General features: G+C 46.3%; 1 protein-coding gene and 1 long non-coding RNA gene across 3 annotated transcripts in view; one reads left to right on the forward strand and one right to left on the reverse strand.

Annotated features, from left to right (window-relative positions):
• Nucleotides 1-22439, forward strand: part of LOC142891819 (uncharacterized) — an 84803-nt gene that overhangs the window by 32333 nt on the left and 30031 nt on the right. The window contains exons 3-4 of one of the 2 annotated variants that reach the window (XR_012927330.1): nt 3538-3614; nt 19020-19177. This is a non-coding gene — a long non-coding RNA (uncharacterized LOC142891819). Of the gene's footprint in view, nt 1-3537; nt 3615-19019; nt 19178-22439 lie in introns of those variants that run through there. The other variant, XR_012927329.1, reaches the window with a different exon arrangement.
• Nucleotides 1-22439, reverse strand: part of mtnr1bb (melatonin receptor 1Bb) — a 38550-nt gene that overhangs the window by 6834 nt on the left and 9277 nt on the right. The window lies entirely within an intron of this gene.

Genomic DNA, 22439 nt, shown 5'->3' on the forward strand with positions numbered 1-22439 from the left:
TCGCACCCGAGCAAAAGCTGAACATTCCTGCATTCATCAGGAATGGCCTGAAGCACTGCAGGGGCTCCAGGTCCCAGTGGTGGGCAAGGCTCGTGCTTGAGGACATCCGGCATGTCCTGTTTCCTGTCCAGGGGATTGAGAATCCTTGCTGTGTCTTGTTTAATCCATCTGCTCCGGCCGTGTCAAAAGTGCACCGTGGCCGTATTTATAGCGGGGCAGCCGAGCAACCTGAGCAGCTCCCCTCTCTCTGTCTGTACAGTACACGAAGCGTGTTGCCTTTGTCTGCGTCGCCGTCAACCCAGAAATGTCACCGCGCATTGCGGCGTTCAGACTCAACACCTTCCACACGGGAGGTGTCGAGTCGCCCGTGTGAAGAAATGACTTCGGACTTTGCCTTTTCCCTCCGAAATGAAGCTACACCCGAGCTTTGTTTAGTCACTTTCAGTTCTCAGTCTGCAGTGGTGGAAGTTTTTTTTGCAAAATAACAAAACCAAGTAAGATGGAATTAGTTGATAAGGTATAACAAATATATGAAGAGCAGGTTTTTTTCCCCCTATTATTCTTCTTCCTGAGAGAATAAACAGATAAAGATGTGGCGTATTGTTACAATCGGGGGTAAATCTCCCAACAAGCCTTGAGACAAGCCAGACCAAACCTACAGACAAAGCTAATAAAGGCATAAAAAGTGAATGCCAGTGATGAATAGCAAAGTGCAATACTAGTGTGTGCGTGTCTGTGTGTCTCACAGTGGATGACTCACAAAAACTTCTGACGTCAAGACATTTCTTTTTTTCTTTTTTTCATTCCTTTTTTTTCTTGGGTATCACAGCATGTTTGCCTCAGTCACAACAACTAAAAACAAAATGCATTCAGAACATCACAAAATTAAAACTCAGCGTGCATCTTGTGTTTTTTTTTTCCTCTCCAGCCCTTTCCCTCTATATATACATATGTATGTATATATATATGTATATATATATATATGAGTGTATATATATATATATATATACATATACACACACATATATATATATATACATATATATGTGTGTGTGTATATATATATGTATATATATATATATATATATATATATATATACATATATATATATATATATATACACACAAATACATACATATATACATTTTCTCTGCCTCCCTATGGCATTATAGTCAATGCTGTTGTCCTCTCCCCAGTCCTCTTGTCGACTTGTGCGCCTCAATCCCTCCTTTTCTTTACCTTCGGTGCTTTTTCTGAACCTCTGTTCTGTTTGTTGTAATTGGATTTCAGATTTTGTCTCAATGCCCCTTTGGATTCTGAAATCTTGTTCTGGACAGCCACTCACTCGCAGGACTCGCAACCACCCCCACATAATCCTGGTTTTCCTGGAGATACTGCACTATGCAGTAGCGCAGTGTACTGATGCAACTACAACCGCTGCTGCTGCCACAACTATGATACTAATTCTCATTACTGTTCAGTCATCTTGCGTGCTGGCTTCGCCGCTGAACCTTGAAGTGCCTCAAAGGTTAATTATGTTCCTCAATATCTTCCCGGATTCAGTTGTTTTGTTTTTGCGGTGAGGCGGGGGTGTAAGCGCCCAAGTGGAGAGCTCGTCACTAACTCTGGTTGTGTGATGTACGATGTTTCCCGACGATAGCGGCAGCCTGCCATTAACCCAGAGAAACAAAGCAGATGGCTGCAATTATCTGCCAAAAAAAAAAAAAAAAATACAAATGAAGGAATCCTTTCAGGGACGCGACAGAACTGCGTGAGCAGCCTCTCGACGCACGTGTGTTGTCTCTGGCACAGACCCAGGAAATATGGGAGAGGGTGTGCATGTGCATGTTCGGTCGCTGCCCTGTTTGTTTGCTTGTTTTTTTCCAAGGTGGTGAGCAAGTGCTCCACACGTGGGACCAACACACCAGTGCACCTGGAGGAATTTCGACCCAATCTGCTGAGTGAAAAGCTGCAGATTGGGATGGGGGAGAGGGGAACGGAGGGCAAGGCTCAGCTTTCATGATCACCATTATTATTACTATGATTATTGTGGAAGAGAAGCTGCACTAAAAGCATCAGTCAACTTTTCCTCCTGGTGAAATGAGCAGACGTGAACAGTAAACAGTTTTGTTGTTGTTTGTTTTGTTTTGTTTTTTCCACTCCCTTGCGGTTTCGTGCCTAATGGCCAGCTGGGATGTTCCAACTCACTCTGCCTCAGGTTTCCCACCTGTGCAACCTCAAATGTGAGATACGTTTTCCATCAGAGGAGACGTGCAAATGATTATTCAAATGACCCATGTCGAAACTGGAAATGACTTTTAGTTGAGACCCCTCCCCCCCCCCTCCCCGCCTGCTCCCCCGAACAACACGGCAATGATTGTGCTATTCGCTCCTCGCTGCAGCGGACCTGTGGGAGTGAAATCACAAGGCGGCTGCGCCTTGTTTGTGCTCGGATCTTGAAGGTAAAGGCGGCGACAAGAAATGAGCCACTCAAAAATGGAGCGTCGTGCTCTTTAACGGCAACGATTCGCTGTTATTTCATCATGAACGAGCCGCTGATGCTGGATTCCTTTCGTTTGATTTCAGTTCAGCGGAGGCGATGTGAGGTGCTTTCTGTCCAGTCCCAGGCAGGGCCGGCCACTGAAGTTCGATACGTTTGTAGCACAGACTGAAATATTTCGGTCCGACCGAAAATCAAAAAAACGAATCATCTTTCGGTGCCAAATTCCGATATCCAAGAAAGTAGATCTTCTCATCTGTGAGGCAATAATCATTTGATGTGTCAAGACCCAAAGTCTCTTAACATCTACTTAAGTTTCTACAACATTTAATTTATGCTTGAGGTAAATTTAGCGCCATGCCAAAGATAGAAAGTCTTAAGTGTGTCTCCGCTTCATTAAGGTTGCTCATAATAAAGCCAAATGCAACATTTGTAGACGGGATACAACACACTTTATTTTGGAGGAAATCATGATTTCAATCACTCGCAGAATGAAAAATAAAAGTTTTTTGCAGCAATTCCAATTTATCTTTTGTTGTTGCTCGAATTGGTTTTAAAACATCCGGTATTGTCGTGGAAGCGGCATTAAAACCAAGCCATTGAAACTGTATCCAAACATTTTGATGCCCAGCCGTTGTACTGGGTGCCTAATGAAGTGGCCCACAGTGTGTATGTGTCCACACTGCTGGAGGTGGGAGGTGATGTCCGTCCTGGTGGAGCAGAGTGAAGCTCTTAATCTCTCTCTCTCTCTCTCTCTCTTTGTCTGTCTGTCTTTCCCTCTCCCTCTCGCTCTCTCTCTCTCTCCCCCCCCCTCTCTCTCCTGACTCCTACTTATAGAAAGAAGTTCACAAAATCAGAGCAATAAGTCCATAAGACGTGCACTGAGACCGAACGCAGCATTCGCCTCAGGCAGCGACTGTACAGCGAAGTTTCAACTTGACACCCTCATAAGCTCCTGGCTTCAGGAGGAACAAGGACAGAGAAAGCCTGTAAGAGGTCTTTGATTTCTCTCTCTTTTTTCTCTTCCTCTCCCCAGACGAAACTCAACAATCAGTGATGCTGTGGTGGCGGCGACAGTGTAGGCTGCTGACGAGGCGTCGATGACAACCACAGGTAACAGCAAAAAGTGTTTTATTTTTTATGAACAGATAATGTGTCAGCAGACAGAGCAGCTCGCTGAAGTGTTGGCGATTGTGTCATTCTGATGCAGCCCACGGAAGCTTCAAAGTCTTGAAATTAAAGTCTGCGCTGCATTAAAGTACAGCGTTGACCATGAACTGCGTCTCCCACGACGCACGTGGATTCTTGCAACGGCCTGTGGTCGAGAATTAATCTTGAACAGCCCAAGATGAGAAGACTTGATTCAAAGGGACAGAAGTTTAATGAAAGTTTTCAGCAAAGCCAAACCACAAACTTTCTCACATGAAAAATCTGATGTCTGGCAGAGTCCTGTGCCATTCCCAACCTGGCATTTATTGACTGAGCAATGTGGCTTGCTTCTATTCTTACCTCCATTCAAAGGAGGTGTCGCTAAGTTTAATAAACAATAAGCAAATACAGAGGCAATTTGTTCAGGTCGATACAGTTTCACAAGTTCAAATGGCCCCTCGGGTGCTCCCATCCTGCTAGAGGTGGAGGCTTGGACGGGACGCTGGTCAGTTCCTGGGCAGGACAGTGACGTGTTGGTGGCACTGACCAATATAGGCCAGCTTCTGGCTACACGCTTGACCCGTCTTTGTCTGAGTATGATACATTCTTAGCATGTACTCAAACTTATATCACAAAACAAGTTCACATGAGATTGATGGCACCCAGACACCATTTTCTGCCTACGCCCCTACTCTCCAATCCAATCATTGTGGCTTGGCGAGCCCTTTCCGTGACTCAACAGCTATCTAGTTTTAATTACAGACTCGTTGAGTTGTTTTGTTGTAGAGTTGATGAGTATAAACAAGCCTCAAGTCAAACTCTAATGAGAAAAGCATAAAAGACACAACAAATCCCAATTTTGACTGCATGATATTACCTGCAAGTTATTCCCTTATTCAATGAGCTCCCCGTGTGTCAGAGAGCAAACACTGGCGTCGGCGTGTTTCTCAGCCACGACGAGCTTTCCAGCTTGCAAATGATGGATCCCAGTTGCAGATGTGTGTTGAATTATAAGCATCACCAGTCATCAGGTTTATAACTCTGGGACTTTGATTATACAAAGATCATTACAGTGTTTTCTGAGCTCAAACTCCCGGTGATTCTGCAGGGACGGCAGTGATTCAGGAGGTGAATTGACTCTCGTGGCGCTCCTGGGGGACGCGGTTGGATTCTCAGCTCTATTCATTATGCGTGTCAAAGTGTCCTTGAGCAAGAACGCAGACCCAAACGTGCGTCAGTATGTGTGTGTGAGATTGTGAGACGCCGGCTTGCACTTTATTATTGCGCTGTAAGGCTTGGTGGCAACACAAAGTGGTCTGTATCCCTGACGTTCAACGTTTCTTAAAGTTCCTGTATTGACCGAAACTCACAAAGGTTTTTTGAACAATTGCGTGTCTCCAGACTGTCAGTGAACATTGTAGGAATGGTAAAAAAAAAAAATGCCGTCCTTTACTGCTGTTTACTGCTTGCTGCACAAAAAAATGTTTGCTCAGACATGCAGTGCTGGAGATTAAACCTTGATTATGTTACACCAGTGACAGCCACAGGTGTTTGTTCTGCCCGCAGAGGCAGTCACTGCCTTCTGTGGTCCATTCCAAGCGTGTGAAAAGTCCAACAAAGAGCAGAAAAGAGTAGAATGTCTACTAACATTGTATTAGTACAACAGATCCAAAGTCCTGTAGGTGGCGGACACAGTGAAAACAATAATACAAAGTGCAATAAACACAATAAGAAAATGTATATAATGAATACAAACCATCAGTTCCTACCGGAAACAAACAAACTCCACAACCGTCCGCGCTGCGCTAACCAACGTGTAGCTTCACACATTTTCAGCGTTACCATTAGCAAGAAGCTAAAACCCGGGCACAAAATATTCAGTCCAAACTGTATAATTAGGGTGTGAAGATGGGTAGAATGCGGGATTAACAATTTTAACATAACAAAAGTATCTTGCTAGCGGTTAGCACACTGCAGATTTCACTTTCCCAAGCGGAGCCATCGCCGAAAACACGCTAAAGCTAAAGCAGCTTCGGTCGCCTCCTCTAGCTTATCGCACCTCCGATCCCGGTTTACGTAACATTAGTGCAGCTCTCGCGTGCGCGTGCATTGCACTGCGGAGTGAAGTTGCTCTTCTCTAGAGCTACGGAGGGGAAAAAAGGGGAAGAAAATTCCTGGAGGAAAATGTAGGCAACGCTCGCTAAATATTTTAGCAAATGTGATTCTGCTGTTTGTTGACTCTTACTTTGAAAAAAGAAACACCCTCCTTCAGCGGCATCCCTAAAGTATCTGGCTGTCACCAACCTTGAGACACAGCTTTTTACAGACTGTTTACAACGTGTTTGAGTCAAAATCGCATACACAAAAGCAGCTTCCACTGTAAAAGCAGACGTGTCCGACAGACTTTCTTCAATAATAAAACAGAACACAATTCACATTGTTCGCCGAATAATCAAAGTATTTTTTGTTTTTGCTTTCATTGTTTCACGGAGGCTTTCTGGGAGCCACCGCTTTTTACTCATTTATATGCAATTAAATTCTGTGGGGAACAAATCCATTTGATGCGCCGTCACGTCTTTTGTACTTGCACATACTTAAGGCCAAACACCTACCACACGCAGGGTCCTCGTGTTCTCAGCTAGGCATTATTTAACTGACAGCCAATTAAGTTTTTTTTTTTTTTTAAATTCTATACAACTTTATGCTTCACGGCGGTCCATGCAGCTTTAGGAGAACCTTCCCAGAAACGAGTGGCAGTCAGGCGCAACTGGAGCACTAAATGAAATTCCGTAAACCAATAAGCATATGATTGCTTTATAAATGACGGCGTTCTAACGGCTCAGAGGGACGAGTCATGATTAGAGGCTAACCGCAGTCTCACGCTAAGCATGCATGCTTGCCATTGCTACTTCCCTGACCACAAAGCCCTCGTTGTCTTCGAAAAACCGTGGCTCAGCTCTTGCAAATATAGTTCCAGCCTCACAGTGGCTGCAATGTGAACTGCAGACGTCTTTTCCCGGCGGGCAAACCCATTATTTTCAGCTAAAATCCACATGCAGTAGTGGGTAGCCTCGAGCGAGCTTAACCAGCAGCAAATGATTTGACACGCGGTTGTGCCAATCACCCTCCCAAGTTATGTAAGGTTGGCCTCTCCTCTTCAAACACCCTCTACGGACCCTCCACCAGATGGAGATAAATTCAGGAAGGATTCAGGAAACGATCCATCTGGCCGGCCAGGTTGTAGATGGCCCATCACTAAAAGGTAGAGAGCAGGTCAGATCTATATAGTTTTTAAACACGAACCTGCGCCCAAGCCTTGTTTGTCAGGAGCGGAAGAGATGACTGGAGCGTGACGCAGCCCCGCTCTGCACCGCTGCACGTCTCAGAGCGGCGTGAGCAGCAGCCTTTAAAAGTTAGAATTATGTGAAAAGTGGATGTGACCTCTTTTATAAATACACCCTATATTACATAACTATCATGCAAATAATTTATTAGGCAGGAGGCGGCTTTATTATTTCAGTAGATGGGGAGGGACGCGTCCCCTCCGTCCCCTTCTGGGATCCTCGGCTGCGCCCGGATAAATGGGGAGGAAAGACAAAGGGAAATGTTTTCAGGGTGAGTTCTCCCTCAAATACCACGACTCCTTGTCTTCCCTTTGCTCGTACCGCGGGGGAGCCTGAGCGAAGAGGCATCACAGCGGTTGCAGCATTTCATGCGGGCATGCATATATGCATGCGTGCAGTAATGTTTGGACTCGGCAAAAGTCTGGGCGCGTTTGGCACGCTGCCTCTCTGCCCTTCATCATCCCGCCCCGTTCAGAGACGGTGACTGTGTTGACACGGACGTATCAGAGTCGCTCATCTCCCAACGCGAGTGCCACCGCGCGCCGCTTGTGCTAATGTTTATCTTAGGGATTCCACATTCGTGTAAATGCCAGTTTATGCAGAGGGGCGCATCCGTGTGCACAACTTTGGGCTGCAGGGCTTGGTGGCTTGCGTGTCATGCCTCAGAAATGTGGCTCAAGTCGTGCTGCCGTTTCTCGGCTGAATAAAGAGATCTTTTTCTTGGCAGAGATCTTTATTTGTTCTGAGTCGCAATCCTCTTCTTCTCTCAAATGGTCCGGGCATAATGTTTTCGTTTTGCTTCTTTTTTTTTTTTTTTTTTTTGCAACACAATGGGAATGGCAGAGTACCGGGGTTGCAATGGAATCATTTTGAAATCGGCTATAAAGAATGGACAACATGGAGCTAATGCTGATGTGAGCTAGACAAAGCTGATGACAGCTAAATTGAGCCGCAGAGGTAGGTTTAGGTGGCTGATTGTAGCTTATGTGAGCTAACTGAAACTAATGCTGACAAACACTAGCTGATGTGAGCTAGACGAAGCCGATGGCAGCCAATCAAAGCTAATGTGAGCTATGTGAACTCAAGGTCGGCTCACTTAGGCTGGAGAGGACTAAGTGAAGGTTATAGGAGGAAGACAAGCTAACCAGTTTGGACTGAACCTAGCCGAAGGCATTTAGGCCCCAATGCCTCAGCCAGAGAGCATACCCACTTAGAATTTTCTATGATAGTCGGAAGAAATTGTATATGATAACAACTCTCCCATGCCATTTTAAGCTGTATTTTACATTTATTTGCCAGTTACTATGGCTTCCTGAGAAAGAACATGAAGAAATACTGAGAAATGTGCTGTTTGCTCCGACCACCACTTTCGTCTAAAATTGCAAATAGATAGAAGCCCAGGTCGCTTATTACACAAGGCAACGCATCGAGCAGATGGCTCCAGATCATGCGATGACCAGATGACATGACCCTATTACCATATACATCAGGGACGGCAGAGTTGGAGTTACATCAGAGGGAAGTGTTGAAAGAAAAACATATTCCATTTTTAAGGGCCGCACTGCTTTACTTTCATCAAATTAAAGCATCTTCCTTTTTGGAACTGCACTTAGAATAAATTGCCTGAAAGCCACTTTTTCCAAAGTGGTGTTTGGCTGTTGCATAATTAGGCATCTGGGTTGTTTTTTTTTTCCCCCCCTGTTCAGGCACATGCTCTGGGACTTGGCTGTATTTTCGTGGGGGAAGTCGGCATGCAGACAGCGGTGACAGGAGTGCACCACAGTGCTGTGATGTGATAAAAGGCTTGTCAGGTGAAAGGATGAGGGAGGGATTTACGGCCGGTGGTTCTGCTCCACCACCAAGAACCTCAAACTCCCCAGTGTCTCGCAAAAAGTTGTTTATTTTCGGTGTCACGGCCACACTCTGTGATGCCGAAAGAGCCTCAAGAACGCAGGCATTTTATTCGGCCTCGTCCTTTCTCTCTCTCTCTCTCTCTCTCTCTCTCTCCCTCTCTCTTTCTTTCTTTCTGCTTCTATGTTCTCTTTTGGTGTGACATCAGAAATAAGAGTTGTGTGCAAGTGTGCAGAACTGTAACTCATGTCTCTTTCTCTTAAATAATAATAATTTGAAATCACATATTGGTAGTCTTGTTCAGTCTGGGGCCACTTTTATAAAAAGAACCGGCACTTTTCTTTTGTTATTAGTATGAGGCTGGGATCTGCAATGTATGATTTTGTGATATTCAGAACCTGCTCTCCACTGATCTGCAAGGATAGATAGATAGATAGATGGATAGATAGATAGATAGATAGATAGATAGATAGATAGATAGATAGATAGATGGATGGATAGATGATAGATCAATGATAGATAGATAGATGGATGGATAGAGAGACAGACAACTCGCTTCCTAGCACTTTTCCTCTCTCTTCACACCTGACAATCACAGCAACTCTGGAATTACAATTTTTTTTCTATTTTACAGCCTCTGCATTAGCTTTGTCACTACAATGGATTTTTTTAAGGATGCACCCCCCCCCCCCCCCCCCCCCTCTAATTCACTGTTCATTTTCCAATCTTCCCACGGCAAAATGATAGACAGATGCGACAAGCATCATACAAAGTGAACCGTAGCCGGAATAATAACTGGCCTCTGAATGTGCTACGTAGCCTGTGTGATGTCTTTTGTCAGGCTAAGTGAATGTGCTGCGAGCCAGAGCCCACGTCAGAAGAGGAAGAAGAAGAAGAAGAAGAAGAAGAAGAAGAAGAAGAAGAAGAAGAAGAAGAAGGAAAAACACTCAAAAATGTGTACTGCCAAGTAATTTTTCCATAATTTTTCCGAGACCAACACAAATTAGCAAATTGATGTAAACGGCTCTGGAGACAAACCCGTGACAGGAAATGGCAGATTGTAGCAGAAGTTCGGGGCCAAAGAATTTTGGAAAGATCTGAAATCCTGTGAGGTTTGACTGTGGGCAGCAGTTTTCCTTGGGGGGACGGCTGAGCGAGAGAGACAGCGATCAATGAGAGTGCTTCCTTTTGATCAAGGAAGTCCTGTACATGTTACTAAAAACACTCGTAGAAATGTTCCGTTTTCACTGTCAAAAGTCGAAGTCAAAGTGTCTTTATTATTTCTTAATAGTCTCCCATAAGATTAATTTGACTTGGATAAAAAGGGCACTGCTGCAGTATGAGTTGTCGCAAGTTTCTGCTTTTAAAACACAGACTCACATTTTCTGAACTGCTGAATGCAGTTACACTGGGAATAAAAGAAGTGGAAATGTCAGCTCATGAAAACAAGCAAATAATAATGAAAAAAAATCTCTTTGCTCCCCTCACTGCGAACTCAACTTAATGTAGGGTTATGAAAACACTTTTTTTTTTGCCTCACATGTGCCAGGTATTGGAGAGGTGGGTGTCTCCAAAAATTGGAAAAATAAAAAAAGATCATGTGTGATGATCGCGGCAGCAGCTCGTGCACGTTGACAGCAACTGATCCTCAGAGCCCTCAGTTTAGCCGCTGCAGTCGAGTCGAGGCTCCGCTATTGATCAGCACGCTGTCCGCCGAACACTTCGCAACTTTTTCAAGGACTCCGGCCGGGAGAGTTCAAGTTCAGCCACCGCGTGAGTCACGGCTGGGCTGACGAGGCGCCGGGGTCAGAGAGGAGGCGAAAGTTTATCTGCCACTCCCTATTGAACATTTTCCATGCTCTTGGCCGGCCGCTGACGCAGGAGCACGGTGAGATAATATCAACGACCCGGCTGGCTGGGCGTGCTGAGGAGGTAGCTGCTGATGCACACGCTGCATCGCTTTTAGTGTTAATTGGGAGCAGGGGAAGCACCTCCATCAGCATGCGCCTGCAGGGCTAAAAATATACCTGGTGCAGCCCTCAGACCTCCACAGCCAAGAGTGTCATCCAGCAGTGAAGGGAAGGGAGAATGTAAGCAATTCCTCCGCTTTCCGTCTCTCGGGTCTTTTGTTTTCAGAAAGTGTGCGCACAATCTTTTGAAACAACGCTTTTATGATGTTACAACTGTTCCTCCCTCTCTGCTTCTTTGTCCTGCTTTGCTGTGACATCAGAAATAAGAGTTCAGCACGTGCACGCGGAGCCATGACTCACATTTCTGTGCTTCACTTGGCTCAGATTTGTGCAATGGGTCCAGTCCCTTTCAGATTCATGTTGAAGAAAGAGTTTGAATAATAATAGTTTGTAATCACATACTGGTATTGGTATTGTGTGTGTGGAAAACATGCAGTAATTCTTAAAAAATAAGCCTTTTATGATGTCACAACTGTTCCTCTCCCACATGATTCTGGCCTTCGAGGCCGGACCGCTGCCTCAAGGTTGGAGGCGCTGTGCCTTCAGAGATGCTATTCTGCAGCTCTGAGTTCCTCTTCCTTTCCATTGTCTCCAACCAGTGACCTCTGACCCCTGACATCAACAAGGCATCTACCAAGCATGCCAGCTTTGAGTTGCTGCCATGTGATTTTCTGATATGCTGTTTGCTAACAAGCTGAACACTGTCCCCAATGAAGTGGCCGGCTGCTTGTACACTGCCTGAACGTGCCCTTTTAATTTGCTGAGCTTTCCCACTTTCACATAATGATAATGTCCACAGCAACTTTATCAATGACGCCAAATACTGGCAATACTGACCAGTCTGGACTGTTTCCTCACAGTCACAGTAGCCCAGTGCTTCGCTGCACCCAAACCTCTGCACCTTGCATTGTTCCCAAGATGCTTCCGAGCAAATCCAGCTGACGAGAGGTCAAGGCACAAGCCTGTGTTCTCAGATGCTCCCCATTGTGTCCACTGAATAAAGGTTTCTGCTGCCTCTCCACAGATTTGTGGATGAGTTTTGTTTTCTTTTTGTTTTTTTTCCTGTAGAGGAGTATATAACTCTTGACCAGAGGCGATTGCTGTAAGACTGCAAGGGAAGCTCAGCTTCCCCCAAAATGTCAGACAATAAATGGTCAAATATGTACTGTTGTGTGTACATTTCATTGACTAAATATGCGATGGAACGCGTTCATCTTTTGTTCAGAATCAGCGACTTATCGCAGGTAACTGACACGACTTCCTTCTCATTCATCCCCGCAGCGTCCCAGTGCTGAGACCGTGTAGACGCTGAGCGTCTATTGAATTCAATGGAGAAGCACAGGCTGGGTTGTTCCACTGCAGCGAAACTCGACGGTCATTGCATACATGCTGGGCTTTGTCCCGCCCATCGGACGCTCAGCGTCTCTGGGGGTCTATGGAGCAGTGGGCTGGCCTCGGCTGGCCCGGACGCTCGGCTTCTGCATGATGATTGGATGATCTGTTTGAGGCTGAATCCCTTTTTGATTGACAGTGTTTTGAGTTGTTTTGAGACTCTACAGATCCTCTTAGCGACGTTGTCTCTGTTAGAAACGTCTAGCGACAATTCTAGCATCTATTACTGGTGTTTTGTAGACTGTAGCTGCTTGTGTTTGGAGACTCTGACTTCTGACACAACGGGAGCTGCTGAGCCTCTCCCCCGTCACAAAGCTCTCACAGGCGGTCACATTTCACACGAGCCTCGTGCAGTAGCTCCAGCTAGCGAGCTAGCTGCCAGCAAGCTTCACATAATGGCAGATAATATGAGTGTCCTAAAAAGTTATGGCTTTGATTCAGGGAGACTGAGGTCTGAGCTTCAAGTCCTACATTCAAACCAGGACTAGCAGGGCAACAGAGGAAAGCTGTGCGATTTCTTGCTGTTTCTGAAAGACCTGGAGTTGGACAGTGCAATACCTCAGCTGTACAAACTGCTGTCTTAGTGGCAACCATTGGAGCTCCATCTACAGGTGTAGAGAGGAGCTTCTCCTGTTTAAAGCAGCTCAAGTCTTGAACCCACAATACAATAAGCAAAGGCAGTTTCAGCAGCCCAGCTCTGCTGGCCATTGAGAGGACACTGGTCAGGTCCCTGGAAAAGACGGCTAGTTGGTACAACAGGGTCACACATCATTTTCTTGAAAAGGAATTGAAGGTAGAATTTACGTATAAGTAAACAAATGCATTGTATGATGTAGGACGAAAATGAAAGACCAGCAGCACCAGTTTTCAGTTAAGACAAGTGTCGCTGCGAGTTCCTGCCTCCAGCCGCTGCGCAACCGTGGGCCGCGGCACCATCAGCTGTGCTCCGCCTCTTCCTTGGCCTGCCTTCCTGTGTACGCAGACCTCTTTGACTCAGACCACATCGCAATTGCTGCAGGGGGAATGAAAAAGGCAGCGGGGAGTTCTCACTGGGCACTTGATCAACGTAAAATTGGATGATTTTATCAAATAAAAATGTAGCTTATTAGATGTTTTGCAGTGTCAACGGCAGGAAAGCATGTTTTCTTTCCCCTGACGTACTTCAGATTGTCTGGTTTCGTTTTGAGAGGCTTACTGTGCTGCGTTACACCCATCTCATCTCCATTTATTGTCCATGTGTCCTGCTTTCGCTGCAGAAAAAAAAAGGAGAAAGATCAAAACGAAAAAACAACAAAGCAGCGAACACGTCTCATAAACACCAAGTATCTCCTGCACACAGGCCTTTATATTCACATTTTACACATCCAACTCTTACAGAGGAGCATTTGCATTTATATGAGCTCTGCTGTCTGACGGGCCACTCTTTACCCAAATTTTATTTTTATTTTTTTCTGGGCTAACTCTGCGAAAAAGACATTTGGCTCTTTGGCATGTCCTTTTCCACTGTGTTTACTGGCCAGTCGCTAACTGTGCCAGTCTGTTCCTTTGGCGCCAGCGCTGTTAAGTGACAGTTTGGGAGCGGGGAAATGGACCGGCGATGGAGACAAACAATGAGCTGGGTAAAAAAACAATGGCAGGCTGCGTGGAGCAGCGGAGATTTGTGGATTTAAAGAAGTAATCTCCACAGGTTTGTCATCGGCAGCGACAACCGCTTTGAATGCGGCCGGCTCATGTTGCACAAAGCGCAGATGCTACAGTTGCAGAAATGTGATGTGCGTAACAAGTCAGTCTGTATAAGATTAGCGTCACAGTGCGTTGTTGTTGTTGTTGTTGTTGGTGTTGGGTTTTTTGTTTGTTTCGCTTTTTGGCAATTCCCAGAAAAGACATCCTAAAGCGTTTCAGATCACTTTCCACCAAAACTAAACCGCTTGAGCAACAATGCGCGAGGGAAAGTGCCCTTGTACTGCACATCATCAATGGTGTGACACATCACAGCACCACGTTTAGCATCTTTAGCAGCACTTTTAGCGTAGCAGCTCCACAAACTTCACTCCTGTTCGACGGCACTGATAAAAGACAAATTTGTTTTTTAACTAATTGATAACTTACAAGATTTTTCCACAATCAGACCCGACTGGCTGTAGGTCGTAAGTGAAGCCTCCTGTAGAATCCAACGCCGCAGCGAGTCCACGTTTGTTTTTCCACCCGACCCCCTGCGGTCCTGCTGGTCGTTGCCATAGCGATGACAATCATCGCTGACTCCCTCGTTTTGATTGGTTCTGGACTCCGCTTAAACACCTCAGGCTAGTAAATTCAAGGTTCAAGTTTGCCACAGTGCACATCCAGCTGACTGCAGTGAGACATCACCATCAACAGGAACTCGCCGCCACACTCGTGTCAGATACTTCACACCTAGATACGACTGAGGCGGGAAGAACTGTCCTGCTGCTAGAATTGTGAATTGTGCAGACTGACACTGGATTTTTATTAACACAGAGGTCCCCAACCAACGGGGCGCGGACCGGTGCCGGTCCATGGGTCATTTGGTACCGGGCCAGACAGAAAGAATAATTAACTTCGGGATTCTCTCCGTTACGTCCATCTAACGCTCAACGATCGTGTGTTCATACCGGTCCGTGAAAATATTGTTTCACATTAAACCGGGCCGTGGTGCTAAAAAGGTTGGGGACCGCGGTTTTAACACAATCCCTTTTGTCCTACAAATAAAAACGTATTGGTAGCGGTGAAACCACCTTTTATTTATAACTATACCTTTTTATAGACCCGATCCTGGAAAGTAAAACACATAAGCACTCAGGGAATGCCTCTTGTCCAATCCAATGGCTTAGTTGGACTTAAACGTTAAGTGTTAACATGAACCAATCAGCATGCTGTTCTGGGAACACCTGCCACTGGTTCTACTCAACGCGTGGCAACTTAGGCGGAAAAGGATTTTAACTTTTGAGCGTTTAAAAAAGCGGCTGCCCTCTGAAAGTCTCGTGTGTGACAGGCGTAATTACCGATAGATTCATGGGACAATTATTCCTTCTCCTCTCTGTTAATGGTACCGAGGACAGTTCATTTAATGCTTCCACACAGCTTCAGAAACTGGGAGTTTGTATCTTTCACGCAGGCAAATTCTCGGGAGGTTGAAATTCAGGTTTTCTGGGAAAAAACACTTTAACAATAAAGCTCCTTTCTAGGTACCCAAAGCGCTTCACATTGAGCCATTATTCATACTCACTCTGGTGCTGATGAACAACACGTCTAGCCACAGCTGCCCTGGGGCAGACTGACAGAAGCACGGCTGCCAATCTGCTCCAAACGGCCCCTCCCACCACCAAACATTCACTCACATTCGTACATGGCTGTGTGGGTAAAGTGTCTTGCCCAAGGACACAACGGCAGACACTGTGTTGTTGACCGAACCAGCTCCACCTCCTGAACTACAGTCGTCCTGACAGCCACACTAACCTTCTGGCACACACTCCCTGTCATGTGCAGGCTTGGAGGTGTGGCCTCAGGTGTGTCCCTCCTGTTTTTTCCTTCCCTTCCGAAGCATTCCACCATTTTCCTCAGTGAGCGTTGTGTTGTGGGAGGTTTTGTGATGTGGTACCACGCAGCGTGCAGTACGAGAGGCGGGGAGGGGCGGGGGAGATGGGGTGGGGTGGGGTTGGCTGGTGAACAGTGTCACTGCGGTGACCTCGAGCCATTTGGATGGATGTTCTTTGTCAACTGGCATCCAAAGCACACCAGACAAAAATAAATAAATAAATGAAACTATCCTTACATCTCCCACGGCGAGAGGCAGCGGGTTTGTTTTTATCGCTGTGCCGCATTTGAACAGGGCAGCTAGAAAATGAGAAAAATAGTCTGATTTGCCCCCGGATGTGTGTTTTTTAACGCTGATGTCTGTGCTCGTCTCTTTGAATGTTGATTCATTTCCTGTTTGGAGAACAAACTTTGCAGTCAAGGGCTTTTCTTTCTTTTTTTCTATTTTTTCATCCAACATCCGCCCCGAGGCGCGTTTAATGATGCAAAGCTGATATTATTTGGGAGACGTACAATTATACCCCATGAGCTCGGCCTCGGCCACGTGACTTCCTGACGTTCAGCTGACTCTTGACATTTTGCGGAAGAGTGGAATCTGTCTGCCTGATTGCTCAAGTCAGTGATGCAGGTTATTAGTGCTACCGTAGATGTTTTTCAACCACCTGTTAATTCTTTTTACAAGGGGGCCGCTAATCCACCTCAGGCTGTTCGCAAAAAAAAAAACGACGCAGCCTTACCCAACTATCTAGTGTAATTAACCCAAGAGAGTGTTTGAGCTCTTCGGCAAAGTCTGTTTGTGTGCGTGTGTGTGTGTGTGTGCGTGTGTGTGTGCACATGCGGATGAACTTCTGCCGGCGAGCCTTTTGTTGGAGAGCAGGTCTGAACCGGGGTCAGCACAATTCGCATTCCGAATGCACTTTGTGGACGTGTTGCCTGAGGCGAGCCAAACCCTTCCTAAACCCCTTCTCGCGCGCGCGCGCACACACACACACACACACACACACACACACAGTTTTAGGATACACATCAGCAGCGCTCGCCCATTTCCCCTCTCTCTTCCTCCACATTAAAAATGCTGTTCTGCTCAGTCTGCCACCACATGCTGCCAAGTCCTGCCAGGCTGGGAGGTTTTTACCGGCTGCTGCGCCCCAGTCTGTCTCGGAGATTAGTTGCAATAGATCAACTTCTACTTTTAGGAAACCGACGACAGGAGCACAAAAATGTTTATGCATTATTGTTGTTGTTTTTTCATTTGCCAGCAACACATATGTATATATTTTTATTCATTTATTGCTTGGAGACGCTGGTTTCCGCCGGAGCTCAGATGGTACGTTCCTGGCGGGACGTTGCATCTCTGTGTCTGCCGCTCAGTGAAACACGCTACACTTGACCCGCGCCATCCCATGATGCTCGGGTTTTACGGGGTCTTGAGCGAGTGCAGCGGACAAACATTTAATCTGGTTAGTCCCGGGAGATTGACCTTTGAAGTGCACAGTGAACTGTAAAGCAGAGGCAGATGATTAAATCAGAAGGCTGTCTTAGCTCATCATTACATCGGTGGAATGCCAGACTTGATTGAAGCGGCACGGCGCGCAGGAAGCCATCAACGCTTTGATTGACGTTATCGATTATGAAAGAGTTTAAGTGGCGGCGCTTTCATTACGTAAAAATGTTTCCTTCCTGGCTCTCCATCCTCGATGTCTGCGGAATCAAATCGAGCTGACCGGCCTGTGACAGGCTCTTATTTTTTCTTATTATTTCTTTATTTCCCTCAGAATATTTGGCATTTTCCCAGCGCAACAAAGCGTCCGTCCTTTGGCAAGTTACAGCAAACAAAGACGAGCACAAGAGGAAAAATACGTGCACCGCTGAGGAAAAGACCCACATCGCTTTCCTTCTGTTTCCTTGTTTGTTTGTTTATTTCACACTTCGCACACACTGCTTGTAGCTCATCCAGGACGTCCTCGGTGTGATGTCCAGCTTGTGCGCTGTTGCAATGGCTCCAATCCAATCCTGTGTTGTTCGACGGGAATCTGAGATGAGGCTTCAATCCTCCTTCTGCAGCGCCCTGCCATAAACTTTACAGGTGGACTCTAAGCACTTTGATACCCCTGCTGTTAGAGCCAACTCTTTAGTTCATACTCTAAGTCTCGTCTGTGCTCCATTCCTTGCAGCGGGGGAAGCTTCTTGACTGCCTCCGTGACCTCTGCCGGCGGTGTGAGCGAGTCCCGCCCCCTCGTTTCCCCACCGGAGTGCTCCTGCCCTCTACCTTCCCTCAGAGATTGTCCATCCCGGCACAAAAAGTCTAATCAGACCGGCTGCACCTTTTAATTACACACCTCCAGGTTAAGACCCCCCCACCTGTGGAAACTACAAAGATCCTCGTTTCCCCCCCAAAGACTTTTAGACTACAGCTATTAGGAGCTCTTGTTTGACTTTAGGCGTAATGGAGGTGACCTTCTTCATCTGAGGGGAAAACTTCAGAACACTGGTGCTCGGCTGAGTGTCTCCTGCCCTCGAAAACTCCACAGACAAAAATACTCCTCTCCTTCTGCAGGAGTTTGATTCCTGGCTCTGTGCGACACGCAGAGACGACAGCAACAGTCGTCAGCTGGTGGCGCTTCCAGAGAGAGACGTGCATCGCTCAGCTTCAAGCTCTCAAATCTCAGTCATCTATCTTTCTGTCTCGCCAACCTCCGATAGAGAGCATATTCAATCCGTCTTCCAGTTTTAGTGCATTCTGGAACCAGGCGGCTTTCTCTACAGACAAAGAAGAATGAGAAGTGACTGCCCCAAGATATTGTTAAAAGAAAAAAACACAGAACAGAAGAAGCCCAGTTAAAATAAACGTTTACAAGTGGCGACTGCTAAAAAAAAAAAAAGACTAGCATGGAGCAGCTCAATCAGAGATCTGTTGGTGTTTCCTTATTACAAGAAGAAAAATGCAGCTTTTCTTTCAAGTTTCTACTTTGATCCCAACTGGCTTCAGCGGGACTTAGGTTCAATAATTGCTGCACATTGCGGCTGGCCACAGGTGGCGCCATTGTCGGCCCTGACAGAGGCTGGAAGATGCACCTGGGTATGAAAGACGGAAGCTTCACCCAGTGACCGCCCAGATTTGGCCTCTTCCTTATGAACACTGTGCACTGACCAGATGGATGCATGAGATGAATAAAAAAATCTAAATATACAGAGGCAAGGTTCCATTTAGCTTGCCAGGCTAACTCCACAGAGGTGGCCCTCTTCTTCTTCACTTCCAGGCTCTGCCACTCCTCTCCTGTCCAGTTTGCCATGCATCCAGAACCACCTGGCCCGCTGGGTGCCAGCTCCTTTCAGCTCCAACCAGCTCTGTCCAGCCACCAGATGCTCCGAGGCAAACCTGTGTGCGCATCTTCCAAAGCGGCCGTGTGGCGAAGCGCTTTCATGAAGGCCCTTCAAATCTCTTTTCAATTCTCTCTCCTCTGCGACCGCCTTCTCCTGGAAGAATCGTCAAACCGAGGCTGCCGCATTAAGGTGGAAGTTGCAGCGAGCGAGGAACAGGCCCGCGCACCAGGTTTTATCAATGAGATTTGACGAAGCATTCAGGCGCTGATGTGAGGTTTTTGATCCATCGGAGGCGGACGCTCCCGTTGAGAGAAGTCTTTCACTGCCGCCATTAATGGGAGGGGGATCACGTGCGTGCCGGTGCATTGACATGACTCCAGGGTTCACCAAATGCAGCACAGACTGAATGGCTTCTGATCCCTTTTCATCATTTCATCGTCCTTTAAAGGTCCAATGTGAAGGATTTGACTTGATTTGTGATTTTTGCATTGGTAAAAGCTTAACATACTGCCCATTAATACATTAATAGAAGTTGATACTCGCAGTGCAATAAAAGTTAATTGGTTTTCTTACCCTTTGAACATATCTCATTTATATAAGAATATACACAGAGCAAGGGTCTTGCTCCTAGCTAGCTGCCATCTTGCACTGCCATTTTTTAAGAAAGCCTGGTATTTAAGGAAATCTGTGTGCATGTTTTGTATTTAGGGCTTCCTTAAAAAAATGTTCACAAGTGGCACGAGAATGCGAAACGTTAAGACTTGACTCGGCTGGCTCCAAAGTGATCTGCCTGAATGTCTACACGTTTGCTGAGATGTCTTTAGATGTGTGGTGTTGGCTGCTTCTGTCCGTCCCAAATAGAAGTTGATTGAACCGCAGAACCGGTGAACCGGTGACGTCCGCCCTGGTTCACATGGAACGTTGAAAAAAAGAAAATCATGAGTTGTAATTTCAACACTCGGTTGCTGAACTCGAGCAAAGACTCGGCAGGAGTTTGAGCGATGTCGCCCTCTCAGGCTGCGCGCACGGAAAAAAACAAACATCCCGTCTCTGTTCTTGATGTTGATTAATAAAGTGGTGCGCATACCTGCAACACCCCCCCACCACACACACACACACACACACACACACACACACACACACACACCCTGCATCCCGTTCTCATTTCCCCTCCATCCTACATTGCCCTTGATATCTGGCGTTCTCTACTTTGCCTCCCTCTGCCATTCACTCTTCTTCCTCCTCCTTCTCCTCCTCCTCCTCCTCCCTCCCCCTCCCTCACTCCCTCTCTCTCCTCTCACAGCAAATCCCTTGCTCATTCCACCTCTTCACCCACTGCCGCCGGAGGCTTCTAAAAGAAAATGTTACATAATGCTCTTGAAATTATCACAATGCATGCATTATGGATACGGGAAAGACACAGAAGCTGTAAAAGAAAAAAAGGGGGAAGAAAAATGATAAGGAATGCGTGAATGAGCGAGTGATACGCGTGGCTTTTTTTTTTTTTTTTTTTTTCGCAGGATTAATTGGGTCAATATATCATGTTTGGGGTTGTTGAGTTTGAAGGAGGCCGCCGCTGTGCATATGTACAACATGTACAGTTGACTCACAACCCCCACCACCCCACCTCGTCTCAGCGCTGATAACAACTGGGTGACTGTGATGACACATGACAGTAGTTCCTACATTGTCTCCGCTCTGCCTTCCCTCCACAAAGCAGCATCGCTGCCCTCCTCTTCATTGCGAGGGATTTCGCTCCCTCTTCTCTCTCTTATCTAAATGTCGGCCTGTCTGTCTGTGTTTTATCGCCTGTGTCCTTCTCTGGGTTTTTTTTGTTGTTGTTGTGGTTGTTGTTGTGGTTGTTGTTGTTCCCCCTTCCCTGTGTTTTTGAGCCAAAAATGTTCCTTCCTCTTTTTATTTTATACATGTCCCCCACAGCCTCCACAGTCCGAGCTCCTCCTTTCTTTTCCCTCCTGCTGTCTGCGTTCAAGGGGAATTACAGCAGTCATGCTTCATCACAAAAAGTACATAAATCAATAAATAAATAAAACAAAACCCTGGGCATCGTCTGGGCACAGCTCGGCTCAGAGGTAGACCTTCCCCAACAACAAAAAGACAAAAACAAAACAGCCCCAACAGCCATGTCCAACTTTCACTTCTGGGAAAGGGGAAAATGGTGGGGAGGGGAGGGGGAATAAACCCAGATGATGAAAGAATTATATACCAAAGCCTCAGTGCATACAGAAAATCCCCTCCAAAGCCCCGTCGACAGTCTTCTCCCATGCATTATAAATCAGCGGCAACTCGGCTCCCCTATGGATTCTACGTGGAACGACATGATAAAAAGCAAAATAGGCGGCTAACGTTTGTCGCGATGGGACGCGCCGCATAATGGGATGTCGATTGCAACTTGAACGTGTGCCTCCGAGCGATTGGCTATCAAGTGAATGAATTAATTCCAATCGAACCGGCAGCAGAGCCCTACAGTCGGACAGCTTCCTTCCTTTCTCCCCGTCCACAGCTTAACAACATCTACTCCACCGGCTCTCTGATCTCTTCCTCTGTCTTCATCCTCTCATGTTACATGTTTTTTTTTTTTTTTAAGGTGCCAAAAAAGGACAAGTGGCCCTTTCAGCCATCTGAAAAGTTTCCCCATACACACACGTGTGTGTGTGTGTAAAAAATAAATTATCTGTCAGTCTGAGGAGCTGCACCAGTTGCCGATCCCCTGTTTTGATTTTAATGGAATCAAATCAAACGGCCAAAGTGCCCCCACGGCCAGCAGTGTTTGGTCAGGCGCATAAATCATGGCGGAAGCTCAGCAAAAGGCTCGACAGTCTGCTGAAAGTGGAGCCCAGTGGGAACGACAGGCAAAAAACTAAGTGATCGGCAGAATTTTAAAACCTCCAAAAATATGAAAATAGACATTTGATGGAGGTTGCGCAGAAAATGTGTGTTTGTGCAGTCAGTCAGTCAGTCAGTCAGTCAGTCAGTCTGTGATCTGGGAGCGGCAAATGTTAGACTTGTGTTTTAAATCAGCGTCTTTTGTAACGTGGGAACCACAGAGCCTTGAATCAAAAAGCAACACAAACAAAACTGGAACGTCCCACTTTACGCTGCTGATTCCCTTCATCTATCATTTTCTTCTGTCTGCCTTTGTGCGTTTGTTTTTTGTTTTTTTTGTTTTGTTTTTTGCGGCTCATTTGGCCACGACGCCTCTCTCGTTTACTTCTTGGTTCGCTGCCGCCATCCGAAGCCATCGTAAAGACGAGAACAGAAAGGAAGGGGGAGGGAGGGGCTATCGTTGCACAAGGGGAAACAAAAACAATCAAAGAAAAGTATGAAGTGACAGAGGG

This window comes from Nelusetta ayraudi, unplaced genomic scaffold (genome assembly GCF_046127955.1).
Source record: "Nelusetta ayraudi isolate G7.1 ecotype Tasmania unplaced genomic scaffold, CSIRO-AGI_Nayr_v1 ptg000033l, whole genome shotgun sequence".
Classification (NCBI taxonomy): domain Eukaryota; kingdom Metazoa; phylum Chordata; class Actinopteri; order Tetraodontiformes; family Monacanthidae; genus Nelusetta; species Nelusetta ayraudi.